At 45.3% G+C, this 17215-nt stretch overlaps 1 protein-coding gene across 5 annotated transcripts in view; it reads right to left on the bottom strand.

Annotated features, from left to right (window-relative positions):
- Positions 1-17215, bottom strand: part of sash1a (SAM and SH3 domain containing 1a) — a 266052-nt gene that overhangs the window by 162215 nt on the left and 86622 nt on the right. The window contains exon 2 of one of the 5 annotated variants that reach the window (XM_060914076.1): positions 1495-1617. The exons of the other annotated variants lie outside the window; for them this stretch is intronic. The gene's annotated coding sequence lies outside the window, so the exon portion shown is untranslated. The remainder of the gene's footprint in view (positions 1-1494; positions 1618-17215) is intronic. 5 annotated transcript variants of the gene reach the window in all.

The following is a 17215-nucleotide window of genomic DNA, read 5'->3' as shown; positions in this document are numbered from 1 at the left end:
GTGACGCAGCTTCGTCACTGTTTGTTTATAATAGTGTCGTCATACTCTTGGCGTGGTTTTAATTAAATCACTGTGATCAGGATGAAGGCAGTATTTGAGTCATGAACAGTGGCATTCTTTTGCCCACAAAGCCAGATTCATTTATAAATTCAAAAGCAGATACGGACACACACACACACACACACACACACACACACACACACACACACACACACACACACAAAAGAACCCCCTCCTAACCCCTACAGCTGTCTGGGTATATGAGCATATACATTCATTTATGGTGCTGACTGCCTATGACCTCAACCAGGAGATCAGTCTGTGAAAAGCCTGTAGTAAAGCAGATGTCTGATGTCACTTTTTTTTAAATAGATACAGCTGTGAAAGTGAAATACACACATTTGTATGTACAAATTTCAAGATTCTCCAATGGAAACCTTTCCCTGAGCTGGCTTAAACCTCCTGCTTGTTCCCGATACCCTTTAAAGCCCTCCACACTCCACAGTCAAACAGAAATGCCTTCTTCCTGCCCAGCAATGGCTTGGCCAAACACACACATCCTGTCATTGTGTGTGTGGGTCTAGGGTAGGAAACCAAGAGCCTCACACACCCCTAACACAAAGCGCATATCCTGAACTCTTTACAGATTTACAGATTTAAGATGGGAGGCAGAGATATGTCGCAATAATGCTTAGATATTGAATCATTGTGTACGGGTGGGTCACTTTTGTCAGCACGATATTGTCTACCTGCGTTGAGCCATTACTTTCAGAACATGGATTCTCATCTCATCTCATTATCTCTAGCCGCTGTATCCTGTTCTACAGGGTCGCAGGCAAGCTGGAGCCTATCCCAGCTGACTACGGGAGAAAGGCAGGGTACACCTTGGACAAGTCGCCAGGTCATCACAGGGCTGACACATAGACACAGACAACCATTCACACTCACATTCACACCTACGGTCAATTTAGAGTCACCAGTTAACCTAACCTGCATGTCTTTGGACTGTGGAGGAAACCGGAGCACCCGGAGGAAACCCACACGGACACGGGGAGAACATGCAAACTCCGCACAGAAAGGCCCTCGCTGGCCATGGGGCTCAAACCCGGACCTTCTTGCTGTGAGGCGACAGCGCAAACCACTACACCACCGTGCCGCCCCAGAACATGGATTATAAATGCTAAACTAAGCATTATGTTGAAATGGCTTGTTGTAATTTAATTACAGAAATTGATGATGTACACAATACATTTGGAAACCAAAAAAAAAAAGCTGAGTTCCAACATGAGAAGGCAGCAAACATTAAATTGTCTACAAAGGAAACACTTGTTGTTTTTATGTGCGGTGAGTCTGAATATCATTTTGCTCAAGCTATTGTTTTGCCTTGACGTTCAAACCCAATGTGATTGGCACATAATACTTGGGGACTTGAGAACACCAACTAATGTTCCCAATTCATTTTATTAAACAAGCAAGTAATTCCCATATCAATACCAAGTTTGACTTCTCACACTTCTATGGATTCCCATCCCACTCTCCAAGAACATTGCTCCAGATGATTGAGATTCCCAGCGGAGCAGGCCGTGCACAGAGAAATTCCAGGGCCTACATTCCAATCTGCTTGTGTATATATACACACACACACACACACACACACACACACACACACACACACACACACACAGAACAGATGGAGGACTCAGCAACTATTCAGCATAAATATGATAGCAGTGTTTGAGAAATTCACATGAAAAACTCATCTTCATCTACTCCAAGATGTAGTGAAGTCATCAATCACTCAAGAGCAAAACAAAGAGCACAAACTCTCAGAGCTCCAACAGAAAGATAACTTGCATTTGGACAAAGAAGAACCTTCCCTCTCTTTCTCAAAAGCAACAGACAGCTGTAGTATCATCAGGATTCAAACTAGCAATCTCCAGATGATGGGGCAAACCCTTTTCTGTTGTGCCACTTGGGAGCCAGGTAATAGGTTTCATTTCATCTTAGTTGCACAATTAAAGTTTCCACTTTTAAATTAACAGTTTAAAGGACATTTGAATGAGTCACACCCATATTCATGAAGCTCCACCCCCAGGATAGAGAGAAGTCTGTAGCATGTTTATCAAATGACTGACATGATTCGCATCCAAACACAAACAAGCATTCTGGACTGGAAGTCAGAAACCATTTCTCTCAGCCACTTATTACACTTTTGTTAAGGCCACAGTTTAATCCATTGTCTTTATCATGTTCTACATAGCTACATAAGTAGTGAATAAACAAACTAAACTTCTGCACCTTTAAGCCACTGTCCCAGACCAAATGTATTACATAGCTGAAAAAAGCCACTTTGGAAACCTTCTTTGAGGTCTGGAATATTGTATGTTTGTATCTGGATTGGCCTTTTGTCAGTTCTTTTATGGCCACACCCCCTACTCCCTTTGACATCCTCATAAATCGTTATAATGAGAAATTACATGTTTACAGAGCTGCAATGCAGCTTTTAAGGAGTCGAATGTCTGAGGACACTTGAAAGTGATGTCATGACAGTCAACCACCATTAGTTTTGAGGCAGAGCTTTGTGCACATGACTGGAAATGGGGACAGGCTCAATGAGTAAACTTAAATCAACTCACTTAGGCATGACCTGAAGTCTGCTTACCTTCATTAAAATCGCAGCTTCATGTGGATTGTTGCTTTTATAAAGTAGCAACAAAAGCATTATTTGCAATAAACAATTCTTGCGTCAAGCAAAGTAGCCTGTACAGTAAACTCCGATTGCCAAGCAAAATGACATGCAAAGAGAAGACTGTTCTATGGACAGAACACTGATTTAAGTCAAATGACTTTATTGGTTTAAAATCTGGTGCATTAATACAGAATTTAATTATGGTGATGGCTGCGAACGCGGCTCAACCAATCAGGTTTTAGACCTGAAACACTGCTAGACCCTTAAAGTCCTCCTCTGGAATTCTTCCTTACAGTGAACTCGTTCTCTATTCATTAATTCTTATGAATATTTAAATATTTAAATTTTGCAAACATACATCCCTAATTGTAATATGACAAAGTGAATGCGATATTTTGGAGATTTTATGTATGAATCTCTGCCACATTCTTTCATGCAATGCACCAATGCAGTTAACTCTGACTTGACTCATTCTCATGAAATTCTCACAATTAGTAAAAAGTCATGTTTGGCAATTTCCTGTATAGGTTTTAAGCAGGGAACTTTTAAGTTAGTGCCACTTTGTAGTACATAATTTTTTTGCAGTCCAGAACAAACGTACACAGGATGTTGGTTTTAAGGAGGAAAGAACAGGCTGTTTAGTCAAGTACATTCTGATCAACAACACACAATTCCAGCCACAACTAGAAACAAACCTGTTCAGTGACTGAAGAGAGACACCATAACTGCACCAACTGCACATGCCTCCCAGATTCTCATTATCATACCTGACATTCCGTACGTACACACACACACACACACACACACACACACACACACACACACACACACAGAGCTTGCATCATTCCCTCAGTGCTAGTGTGGAATACACTAGCACTGAGGGAATGATGCAAGCTCTGTGTGTGTGTGTGTGTGTGTGTGTGTGTGTGTGTGTACGTACAGTTTCCAGCTCCGAGTCTGATCCCTATACTAACATAAAACTCGTGCTTTGCAAGGCATGTGTATGAACTTGATAATCCAAGTTAAGCATAAAAAGGTTGGGCCCTGCCTGGCTCGTAAAGCATTAGAGGACCATTCTGTCACTTAATTATTCCCCCTTAATGAGTTCATCTTATCCTGGGGGTGGCATGTTTCTGGATATGTGGGATGAGAGCAGAGACAGGAGGCCAATGCTAGATTGACATCAACACGCTTACAAGTTTAAGGCAGTTTACATAATCCTACACCTGGGTTTTTTTTCCTGGGAAGTTGAAGGAGGAGACTGTGGCTCTGACCCAGAGCTGAAATTTACTTCAATTAGCACACATCCAAAAAGAAATCTAAAACTCCAAGCAGGGGAACAAATATGTCAGCCTGGTCATGTTATTGTCATCTCTATCTGAGAAAAGGAGGAATAACATTGAAGCCCTTCCTCCTTTTTATGCCTGCCCTCTAACCAAATAAGTAATCACCCAGCATTCTTGACCACCCAGAAAGCAAGTGTTTGTAGAACGGTGAGCAGTCAATGGTCAGTTTTCTGTAAATATAATGAAAATTATCCAGAAGCAAAGACCTCATAATGTTATTTTTCTATCTAACCCATTCTGCATTAGACAGAGTTCAGCTCATTAACAGAGAGAGGAAACAGGCAACACAGATCACAGCGTGCTTTTCCGAAAGAAAGTGAACCGCAGGGTTTAATTCAAACTAACAATCACTGCTGGCAAAGACTGTTTTTGCATGGTAACCAGTGACGGCTTGTGAACTATTCACAGTTTGGACATCATCCACTATCATGCATCTTCACATGCTGGATGAACTTCTATTACCACAATACTGAGATTCAGTCCTGCAGCTTTGTGGAGACTTCAACGTATGTTAATGTGTATGCATAGTTTCATACATAACTACGTCAAAGAGACGCTGTGCTGCATGGAATGTGCCCTTTTTTTGCTGTGACCTTAGATAACAAAGAAAGTAAAAGACAAGCATGCAGGCTTTTTCAAGGTTGCATTTTTTTTCCTGAGAACTACCCTCATGGTCAAGGCCACAGCTGTACAAAATACAGACCACATCATAAACATTCACTTCCTCTCTGGATAACTGAAACGAGTTGGCATCACAACTAACGTCTTTAATAAGAGTACATGTTGAGCTAGCTAAATAACAAATATCCAGCTCCAGAGAGTTTGTATCCCAAACATATGAAGAGATGTTTGTATCCCAAACGTACGAAAACATACAAAGATGCGAGAGTGAAAGGAACATATAAAGAGAAATAACTGTTGCATCAACAAGTATAAGGTTGAGGGTTGAATCAGAGAAGCTGGGATTGGTAAACACCAGGGAACAGAGAGAGACATCAGAGGCAGATCAGGGTCAGAGGTGCTCTCCTACCCTTCTCAAGGTTCTTACTCTGGACATCCGCAAAGGCAGGATAGAGAGGAAACCAGGAAGGACCAGATGGGAAGAATTAAGTGTGTAAGGAAGACAGGATGAGAAAAGGTTATGTCTGTGCAGTGGTCCTTGGACTTAATGAGAATGAACTGTAATCAGAAAAGAGTGGGAGGTTTTAGTAAAAGTATAAATTTCTGCCGACTCAACAAATCCCGCATGTGAAATATATATTCAGATCACTGCATACCAAGGCTATATAATTTAATTCTGCTGTGCTCCATTTACCTCAGAAGTCGGAGCTGGGAATGATATCACACATGAGCTGCCCACGTTCCAGTACAACAAGTTGGAAAACCAATACCTGCAATTAGCAATAGCAGTTCTCGCCATTGTTACACAATGTTAGCAGTTGATAAGGCCAAAAAAAAAAAAGTGTGTTTTTTTCCGGTTACCCAACCGACCCTAATCCGTACCGCCCGACCCTAAACTTTTTTTTCCCAGTCGCGACTTTTACATATAACCCAACCGCGTGAACCGGAAGTTTTTGTAAAAAAAAAAAAATGCCTGCCTACCGACCCTAGTTTTGAAATCTACGTAACCGGAAACACACACTTTTTTTTTTTTTTGGCCTAATGTATTATGCAGTATTTTGCGCATACCAACAGTGTAGCAACATGTGCACAGACAGAAGTTGGACAGTACTCTGTATGACTGATTTAATGAGACACAAATAAGACAAAAATGCTAATAAACAGCATATTACTCAGTACGTTTACATGCACATCCAAATCAAGCTGCTGTCGGTAATCGAGCAAAGGGTCCCAGCAGGGGTGCCAGAGAAATCCAATCCTACATGCACAAAAGCAAATCGAGCTATTGTGTGAGGTACATTGTGCACCCGAGCCACAGGTGGCGCTACACGCCCCATCGTGTTGATACACTTCCGGTTGTCGTCATGAAGAAGAGCTATTCAAGAGTATAAACAAAGTTATCAGCAGTGTTGCCAGATACTGCTGACGTTTTCCAGCCCAAAACATGTTCAAATCCGCCAAAATGCACTTAAAACCGCCCAATCTGGCAACACTGGCAGTTCCGTGTTCACAAGTTCCGTGCTCAAGCTGTTAGGCTTGCTCTAACAGACTGTATGGCCACAAACTGTCCTGCACAGACCACTGTTTTGCAAGACAACTTATTTTGCACAATTGTATATTTTTCTAAAGTCCATTTTTTGCTTACAAAAAATATATATATTTTTTGCTTACAATTTAACTTATGTCTTAATAAACACACAAAAAGTTCAATTGTTTTGTTTTTATTGACATTCTTCAGATATTGGATATATATATATATATATATATATATATATATACACACACACACACACACATACACACACACACACACACACACATACATACACACACACACACACAAATACAATGACTTGTTTATGTACACAATTCACAGCTATGCAACAGCTGTACAGATGTATTTGGTGATACAGTAAGTGAGCTAAATTTTAACAGTGCAAACAATGCCACAAAAAGAAAAGATTCATGCCGTTGTCATGATTCGTTGTCATGCCGACCGAGGCTGTTGTGTTTCCCGCTTGTGGTCTCGTCACTCCCGGAAGGGGCAGTGCTGAAGTAAGTAGCTCAAATACGTAGCTCAATAGGGTATACATGCACTAAGTAGCTCGGCAGAAATCGCATAATCTAGGTCGTGTAGCTCGATTCCAAGAAATCAAGTTCGGTTCAATTTCAGCCGAATTAAGGTGTATACATGGCATTTTGAACTTCGATTTCAGTCGAGCAACGGCAGAAATTCGATTCTCTCTATGTGCATGTAAACGCACTGACTGTAGAGTTCACTACTGTTAATGCATGTAACAGCCATCTTGGATTTTGAAGTCTCAGATGGTGAAATTCCAATGACTTTTCAAGTTGGAAATCCAACTTCAGGAGGTGTTCCAGTTGGGAACTGGGAAATCTTGAGTTCCCAGTACAAATGGAATGCACCATTAACTAAGGGTACAAACATATGTGATGAGTATGACTTCTTAGCATGGCTGATGTGTTGCAGAAGGAAGTGTAGTTTGTGACTGTCTAATGCACACAGACTTGATCAGATTTTTCCTGCCATGCCGCTCAGGCAAAAAATTGCCAGGCTTACACTGGGGACACAGGGCTGTCTGGCCCAAGACCACACCTTACACAACTCACATTGCTCCAGTCCCTTCCAAATAATGTCCTGTTCTATCAGTGTGTATAATGCTCTGACAACAGACATTGTTGCATTATGCATACAAAGCATTGAAGAATCACCTCATCCACATTATGAGCAGAGAAAAGAATAGATGTCCTAGTCCAAATCCTATGAAGTCATCTCCACCCTGTATTTACACATGTGCTTTCTAAACAGGGAGAGTCCGGGTACGTAATGAACTTTTATATGGAATTTTACAGAAAGCTAAGTTTGTAGAAAACCTACTGTAATAGGACACCCTTTCCGCCCTCACCATGAAGATTATAGTGTACATATATTTGAGACTTCATTTAAAGGCAGAGACGGTTAACAGCCTTTTTCACTCAACTATAACCACGCAAAAATGAGACTTACACACTCTGACAACATTGAAATGGACGCAGTGCTAAGTATTCCCATTAGGAACATTCCAGGATTTGGAATGGTGTCTGGTAAACCTCAGAATGTCATCTTTCTGCTTAATACATCTATCGGGTAATGTTTATGTGGGTGTTTACAGGCTATTTGGAAACACTAATGCTATTTGGTCGCTAGTTTATAGGTATCGATTTCAGTCATTAAAATAATTTATGTATTTTTAAGGTTCAACAAAGTACCAAAAGCATCACTACAACTATGAATATGTCTGAAAGTGCAAACTGGAAATGCCCCCATGGGTTCCTGTGGTTACACTATGCTATTTGTGGCAGTGTTTTACTCTATTACAAAGCGAGAAATACTTAGAGGATATTACACGGTTATGTGAAGACGAAGTTTATCTTTGAGTGGTGAATGTATATAACATGAGTGAGCGAAGCAAACGAGTGATATATTTTTCAACACGAGAAGATAAACTTCATATCTTAATGCCACCGTGTAATGTTTTTTATATTATGAAGACACATCCACAAAAAAATATGCAAATTAAAAAAAGAATTTTAAATTTTGAACTGGTTCACCATTTTGACAATGTGCATCAAGTCAGCAGGAAAACACTGGGAGTGACATCATCTGAGTGAAAGATCAGGAAATATGTTGTTCAGATCCGTAATGTATTTTGTATGAAAAATGTGAGTTTTTCAACATAACAATATAAACTTCACATCTTTAAGCCAATGTGTATTGGCTATATAATTTTTATTATATAGACACATTCACAAATAATGTACCCAAATTTATCAAAACAATTCATTGATTTCCTCACAAGTGACATATATAGAGATCTATGTCACAGATTTGGTTCTGCATGTCCCGGATGTAGCTCATATGAAAAATACGAGTGGCATATTTAAATAATATTGGCTGGCGTAGACTGGTATATCATATATTCCATTCAGTTAGCATGATATTGAATGAGTCAAAGACGAGGTCAATATCATGCTAGCTAAATGGAATATATCTGATATACCATGAAAAAAAGCCAGACAATATATTATTATTATAATTATATATTGTGGCAGTGGGGGCGTGGTCAAGTGTCGGTCTGTGAATGGAGGGCGGAGTCAGGGAAGGTAAGTGGAAGAATCACTGCACCTGACGTGAATTAGTGTTTGTCTCAAGTGGACGGAGCAAATGCCAGCAGGCTTTCTCTGAGCTAAAGGCTGCACTGTGTGGGGGGCCACTGTTACACTCCCCTGACTTTTCTCTCCCCTTTGTTTTGCAGACCGACGCGTCGGACAGAGGGCTGGGGGCTTTTCTGTCCCAGGAGGTGGAGGGGGAGGACCGTCCAGAGCTGTACATCAGCCGGAAGCTGTCGGTGCACGAGGGCCGGTACAGCACCATGGAAAAGGAATGCCTCGCCATCAAGTGGGCGGTCCTCGCCCTCCGCTACTACCTGCTGGGGCGCCCTTTCACCCTCTGTTCAGACCATGCACCCTTGCAGTGGCTCCACCGCATGAAGGATGCCAACGCGTGGATCACCCGTTGGTATCTGCCACTCCAGCCGTTTAAGTTCGAGGTGGTCCACAGGCCGGGGGCATAGTTGGTCGTGGCGGATTTCCTCTCCCGTCAAGGGGGGGGGGGGTCAGCTGCAGGCCAGACAGCTCCCCAGCCTGAGTCGGACGGTGGGAGTATGTGGCGGTGGGGGCGTGGTCAACCGTCGGTCTGTGAATGGAGGGCAGAGTCAGGGAAGGTAAGTGGACCTGACGTGAATTAACCTGTGTTTGTGTGTCTTCCCCAGTGACCGTGCCCTGTAGAAGGGGAGAGAGAGAGCAGAGAAAGTGAGCTCTCTCCCGACCAGAATGCATGTGTGTGTACGCGTGTGAGAGAGTGAATGAACTGAAAAGCCACATATACAACGAAAAAAATAAAAGTTTCTGAGAACTCAGGCCATGCTTCTGTGCTCCACCCACCTGCTCTGGTTCTGCAGTGGTGCTGAAACCCAGGACGTAGCACAGAAGGAGACAGCCCCATGGAGTCCTCCCCCTTCAAGGACCTGGTCCATGCCCTCACCATGGCCCAACAGAGCCAGCACCAGGTGCTGGTCACCCTCCAGAAGGAGCAGGAACAACAGTTCGAAGCCCTGGTGCTGGCGCAGCAGGAAGATCACCAGGTGTTCCGGCACCTGCTCACGTCGGCGGGGTCCGGCACCTGCTCACGTCGGCGGGGTCCACCATCACCACCGCCGCGGACCCTCCCCACCTCACCCTAACGAAGACGGGTCTGCAGGATGACCCCGAAGCCTTCCTCGCTCTTTTTGAGCAGGCAGCAGAGGCGTGGGGCTGGCCGGTGGAACAGCGCGCGGCGCGCCTCCTCCCCCTGCTAACGGACGAGGTGCAGCTGGCCGCGCTACAGCTCCCCGCCGACAGCCATCTGGTCTACGCCAACCTCTGCAGGGCCGTCCTCCAACGTGTGGGGTCCACCCCAGAGCAGCAACGGCAGCGCTTCCACGCACTGCGCCTGGAGGAGGTTGGCCGGCCGTTCGCGTTTGGCCAGCAACTCTGGGACACCTGCCAGCTGTGGCTGAGGGCCGACAACTGCGACGCCGAAGGAATCATCGACCTGGTGGCGCTGGAACAATTCATCGCCCAACTTCCGGAAGGAACAGCGGAGTGGGTCCAGTGCCATCACCTGGCGTCGCTGGATCAGGCCATCGTGCTGGCGGAGGACCATATGGCGGCTGTTCCGACGGCAGGACAGCGTGCCTCATCTTCTCCCCTCTTTTCTCTCTCTCTCTCTCTCTCTCTCCCCCCCCTTCTGGTCCTCACCCCATTCCCCCACTGCGGAGGCAGGGGCCGGCTCCACCCCAGCCGGCCCGCCGCACCCGCGGTGTCCTACCATTTCCTACTTCGTGTCTGTATCTTACCCCCCCCAGGTGACTGAGCTCCGAAACACTGGTGCAGAGGGAGAGCCTGGGCTGGTATGCTGGTGCTCCCGGGGCACCTCCAGCATCAGTGCTCGCCGATAGAGGTGGGCGCGGTGGTCCGGATTCCCAACACACCAGGGACCGCCCTCGATCGGGCCGGAGCGTATCGCATACCGGTAAGTATCCAAGGGGATATGCATCAGGCTTTGGTGGACTCCGGCTACAATCAGACCTCAATCCACCAAAGTCTGGTGAAGATGAGGCATTGGGGACAGCACAATTGGTGAAGGTGTTGTGTGTGCACAGGGATATTCACAACTACCCTTTAGTGTTGGTCCACATTCTATTTCAAGGGGAGAAATTTAGAGTAAAGGTGGCAGTTAATCCTTGCCTTACCCACTCGATAATTTTGGGGACTGATAGGCCGGGATTTAGGGAATTAATGTCAGATTTACTGAAGAGTGGGGCCTGCCATAATTTAGTGGGGGGAGGTCCCGTTGTGGCATTGGCAGGAGCAGCTGTCACAGAGCCGTCTACGTCATCACCACGTCAGAGTGAGGAGCAGCATGCTCCTCTTCCCTCTCTCGGGGAATCCCTTGCGGATTTCCCGTTAGAGCAGTCATGAGATGAGACTCTGCGGCATGCATTTATTTATTTATTTATTTATTTATATTGATCCACATCAGCTTCCCCTTCACAGAAGGGTGCTGTTCTCCCTGTGGTCAAACTTACAATTCCTTAAATTTTTTAATATAGACATTTGACCAAGTGAGAGTAATTGATGGTCAAACAATCCAGCCAAACGCCACCCCATCCTTTCCCTATTTCTCCATTATTAAGGATAGGTTATACCGAGTGACGCAGGACACTCAGACGAAGGAACCGATAACACAGCTTTTAATCCCAAAGAGCTGCCAGGAATTTATATTCCAGGCAGCTCACTTTAATCCCATGGCTGGACACTTGGGGCAGGATAAGACACTAGCCTGAATAATGGCCAGGGATTCGCGGTGATGTCCATAGGTGGTGTATGGCGTGCTGCGAATGCCAGTTAGTAAATCCCACAGCCATTCCAAAAGTGCCTTTGTGCCCTCTGCCATTAATTGAGACCCCGTTCGAAAGAATTGGGATGGATCTCCTTGGGCCATTAGATCGGTCAACATGAGGATATCGCTTTATTTTAGTTCTGGTGGACTATGCAACACGATATCCAGAAGCAGTGCCTCTTCACAATATCTCAGCACATAGTATTGCAGAAGCGCTCTTCCGCGTCATCTCCCGAGTCGGAATCCCCAAAAAGATTCTGACTGATCAAGGCACTACACTTATGTCACGCACACTGCACAAACTGTATGGGTTACTGGGAATTAAGCCTATCCGCACCAGCGTGTATCACCCACAAACGGATGACTTAGTTGAACGGTTCAATCGCACCCTCAAGAACATAATTCGGAAATTTTTAAGCGAGGACGCATGCAACTGGGATAAATGGCTCGAGCCCCTGTTATTCGCAGTGCAAGAGGTTCCACAAACCTCCACGGGGTTCTCCCCATTCGAATTATTATACGGGCGTAAGCCGTGTGGCATTCTAGATGTACTGCGTGAAAATTGGGAGGAAGGACCTTCAACAAGCTAAAATGAAATTCAATACGTTATCGACCTGCACGCCAAACTCCACACACTCACGCACCTAACCCAGGAGAATTTGCGGCAGGCCCAAGAACGTCTGTACGACAGGGGCACGAGCCTTAAGGAATTCACACCGGGAGATAGAGTACTCGTGTTGTTGCCCACGTCGAGCTCCAAATTGATCGCCAGGTGGCAAGGGCCCTTTGAGGTCACACGGCGAGTTGGGGACGTCGACTATGAGGTGAGGCGAATGGACAGGGGTGGGGCATTACAGATTTACCGACTCAATCTGTTAAAACTTTGGAATGAGGAGGTGCCCGTGGCGTTGGTGTCGGTGGTTCCAGAGAAGGCGGAGCTGGGGCCGGAGGTTCAATAAGGAAAATTGACATCACCCACCGCTCCGGTCCCCTGTGGAGATCACCTCTCCCCGACCCAACTCACGGAGGTCGCCCGGTTGCAGACGGAATTTTCTGACGTATTCTTACCCCTGCCCGGCCGCACCCACCTCATGGAACACCACACTGAGACGCCCCCGGGGGTGGTAGTGCACAGCCACCCTTACAGACTTCCTGAACACAAAAAAAAAGGTGGTTCAGGAAGAACTCGAGGTCATGCTTGAAATGGCTATCGTCGAGGAGTCCCACAGTGACTGGAGCAGCCCAGTGGTCTTGGTTCCCAAGGCCGACGGGTCAGTCCGGTTCTGTGTGAACTATAGAAAAGTCAACGCGGTGTCTAAATTCGATGCGTACCCAATGCCTCGTATTGACGAATTGCTCGATTGACTAGGCATGGCTCGTTTTTATTCGACACTGGATTTGACAAAGGGAGATTGGCAGATCCCCTTGACTCCGCTATCCCGAGAGAAAACGGCCTTTTCCACACCATTTGGCTTACACCAGTTCATCACTTTTCTTTTTGGGCTGTTTGGGGTGCCCGCTACGTTCCAGCGGCTTATGGATAGGGTCCTCTGCCCCCACGCCACCTACACAACCGCATACTTGGACGACATCATTATTTATAGTAATGACACCTAGAACACCTAAGGGCCATCCTTAGGTCGCTGAGGCAAGCGGGTCTCACAGCCAACCCGAAGAAGGTGTGCGAGTGGGCGGGTGGAAGTACGGTATCTGGGCTTCCACTTGGGCAATGGGCAGGTGCGTCCCCAAATCAATAAGACAGCAGCAATTGCAGCCTGCCTGAGGCCCAAGACCAAAAAGGGGGTGAGATAGTTCCTGGGGCTGGCTGGCTACTATCGTAGGTTTATCCCTAATTATTCGGACATCACCAGCCCGCTGACTGATCTCACTAAAAAGGGGGCACCAGATCTGGTCCAGTGGACCAATGCCAGCAGGCTTTCTCTGAGGTAAAGGCTGCTCTGTGTGGGGGGCCACTGTTACACTCCCCTGACTTTTCTCTCCCCTTTGTTTTGCAGACCGACGCGTCGGACAGAGGGCTGGGGGCTGTTTTGTCCCAGGAGGTGGAGGGGGAGGACCATCCAGTGCTGTACATCAGCTGGAAGCTGTCGGTGCGCGAGGGCCAGTACAGCACCATAGAAAAAGAATGCCTCGCCATCAAGTGGGCGGTCCTTGCCCTCCACTACTACCTGCTGGGGCTCCCTTTCACCCTCTGTTCGGACCACGCGCTCCTGCAGTGGCTCCACCGCATGAAGGATGCCAACGTGCGGATCACCCATTGGTATCTGGCACTCCAGTCGTTTAAGTTCGAGGTGGTCCACAGGCAAGGGGCGCAGATGGTCGTGGCAGATTTCCTCTCCCATCAAGGGGGGGGGGGGGGGGGGGGAGTCAGCTGCAGGCCGGACGGCTCCCCGACCTGAGTTGGGCGGTGGGGTTATGGGACAGTGGGGGCGTAGTCAAGTGTCGGTCTGTGAATGGAGGGTGGAGTCAGGGAAGGTAAGTGGCAGAATCACTGCACCTGATGTGAATTAACCTGTGTTTGTGTCTTCCCCAGTGACCGCGCCCTATAAAAGGAGAGAGAGAGCAGAGAAAGGGAGCTCTCTCCCAACCAGCATGCGTGTGTGCGTGCGTGTGTGAGAGAGTGAAAGAGCTGAAAAGCCACATATACAACGAAAAAAATAAAAGTTTCTGAGAACTCAGTTCTGGCCTGCTGTGCTCCACCCACCTGCTATTGTACAAAAAGTAAAGATACTTACCAATATCCAATGCGCTCGCTACCACGGACGTTTCATGTGTAATGCGTATCTTATGGCATTTTCAATTCACTACAACTGTTTGTACTGCAGGCGCCATCAGCAAACAAAGAAATGCTTCTGTGCATGCACAGCAGAAATCTCTCTCATTGAAAATTTGCATCAGCTCCGACGTGTGACATCATGTTGTATTGACAGCCATGCAATATCGTAAACCATATTCAATGCTCATCCTCCATTGGGTAGAGTGACATAATACACATAGGATAAACAATATGCTAACAATACTGCATGCTATTAAACCAAATGAATGAAACCCACTAAAAAAGGGAATAGGATACATGTTTTTATTCCATTGAAAAAGTGTCCTGTAGGGCGGCACGGTGGTGTAGTGGTTAGCGCTGTCGCCTCACAGCAAGAAGGTCCGGGTTCGAGCCCCGTGGCCAGCGAGGGCCTTTCTGTGCGGAGTTTGTATGTTCTCCCCGTGTCCACGTGGGTTTCCTCCGGGTGCTCCGGTTTCCCCCACAGTCCAAAGACATGCAGGTTAGGTTAACTGGTGACTCTAAATTGACTGTAGGTGTGAGTGTGAATGGTTGTCTGTGTCTATGTGTCAGCCAGGTCATCACAGGGCTGACAGACACAGACAACCATTCATGAGATGAGAAGTGTCCTGTATGTATAATAATTCCCAGTAAAACACTCGTGTCCATATCATATGACCCTTTATGTTTGACCCTTTAGTCAAGTCAAATTTATTTGTATAGCGCTTTTAACAGCAGACACTGTCGCAAAGCAGCTTTACAGAAAATTAAAGACTTTAAACATGAGCTAATTTTATCCTTAATTTATCCTCAATTTATCCCCAATGAGTAAGCCTCTGGCGACGTGGCAAGGAAAAACTCCCTCAAACGACATGACGAAGAAACCTTGAAAGGAACTTTAGTTGTTTAGGTGTCACAGGTAGACAAAAATGCCATTTCTGCATGAGGTCGAACTTGTGTTGCCACTTACCTGGTCAAAATAGGTCAAACTACACCATATCAACTAATTTTGTATTCATCACTAACATTAGTTAGCTAGTCAAAACTTTAGCTCAGACATAATCTTGGATCACTTTATGTGGAAAAATAAATGGTATGAATATAAAGGAGGCATTATATATGATCATGACAAGCCCTGCAATGGGAGGTATTGGTACTTTACCTGCAGTATTTGCCAATATTAGGCTAGAACATACAATACATGCCAGTATTTGTTCGCCAAATTGTGGACAGTAAAAGCTTTTCCCTAGACCCCAAAGTCTTTTAAACTAGAGAAACATGATTTGGCCTGTCTTGTGAACCAAACTAAAGCCACCCTGGCTATGTGCCAGTTCTTTCACTTGGTCAAACCTGGGAGGATCACAAAGGATCCCATATATATAGTGCACACTATATAACGCTCCAAAGCTTTGTGCTCAGGCATGTTTCTGTCCAGCCCCAATGCACAACCCAAGCTCCCAACCCAGTCATGATATAATCATCTTTTCAAAACAGTCAAGGCAGGGACATGCTCAAAAGGCCACGCAGTTCTGTGATCCTATTGAAAAGCACATTGAAATGAAATGCTTAGCAGCTGGATATATATTTAGACCAGCCTGCTTGCTGCCAAAAGATTCATTGTGTTAGGGAAACGAAAATGATTCATATGCACTCGAAGAGTATGACCTTTTTAAAATTTCTTTAAGTTTTCCTTAAAATATCAGGAGACATGGTCAGGTATATTCTCTGTCAGTTTAATGTTTGAGGAGGAGACAAAATGGCAAAGTGTCTGAGCAAAGGAATTTGGAAAATTAGAAACATTATTTTTATAGGATTATTTAGAATACATATGGTTGTACAACCCCGATTCCAAAAAAGTTGGGACAAAGTACAAATTGTAAATAAAAACAGAATGCAATGATGTGGAAGCTTCACAATTCCATATTTTATTCAGAATAGAACATAGATGACATATCAAATGTTTAAACTGAGAAAATGTATCATTTAAAGAGAAAAATTAGGTGATTTTAAATTTCATGACAACACATCTCAAAAAAGTTGGGACAAGGCCATGTTTACCACTGTGAGACATCCCCTTTTCTCTTTACAACAGTCTGTAAATGTCTGGGGACTGAGGAGACAAGTTGCTCAAGTTTAGGGATAGGAATGTTAACCCATTCTTGTCTAATGTAGGATTCTAGTTGCTCAACTGTCTTAGGTCTTTTTTGTCGTATCTTCTTCCGTTTTATGATGCGCCAATATGGGTGAAAGATCTGGACTGCAGGCTGGCCAGTTCAGTACCCGGACCCTTCTTCTACGCAGCCATGATGCTGTAATTGATGCAGTATGTGGTTTGGCATTGTCTTCCCTGAAAGAGACGTCGTCTGGATGGGAGCATATGTTGCTCTAGAACCTGGATATACCTTTCAGCATTGATGGTGTCTTTCCAGATGTGTAAGCTGCCCATGCCACATGCACTAATGCAACCCCATACCATCAGAGATGCAGGTTTCTGAACTGAGCGCTGATAACAACTTGGGTCGTCCTTCTCCTCTTTAGTCCGAATGACACGGCGTCCCCGATTTCTATAAAGAACTTCAAATTTTGATTCGTCTGACCACAGAACAGTTTTCCACTTTGCCACAGTCCATTTTAAATGAGCCTGGGCCCAGAGAAGATGTCTGCACTTCTGGATCATGTTTAGATATGGCTTCTTCTTTGAACTATAGAGTTTTAGCTGGCAACGGCAGATGGCACGGTGAATTGTGTTCACAGATAATGTTCTC

This window comes from Neoarius graeffei, chromosome 2 (assembly GCF_027579695.1).
Source record: "Neoarius graeffei isolate fNeoGra1 chromosome 2, fNeoGra1.pri, whole genome shotgun sequence".
Taxonomy (NCBI): domain Eukaryota; kingdom Metazoa; phylum Chordata; class Actinopteri; order Siluriformes; family Ariidae; genus Neoarius; species Neoarius graeffei.
Note: the sequence above shows the minus strand (reverse complement) of the source record. Positions and strands in the feature narration are given on the sequence as shown.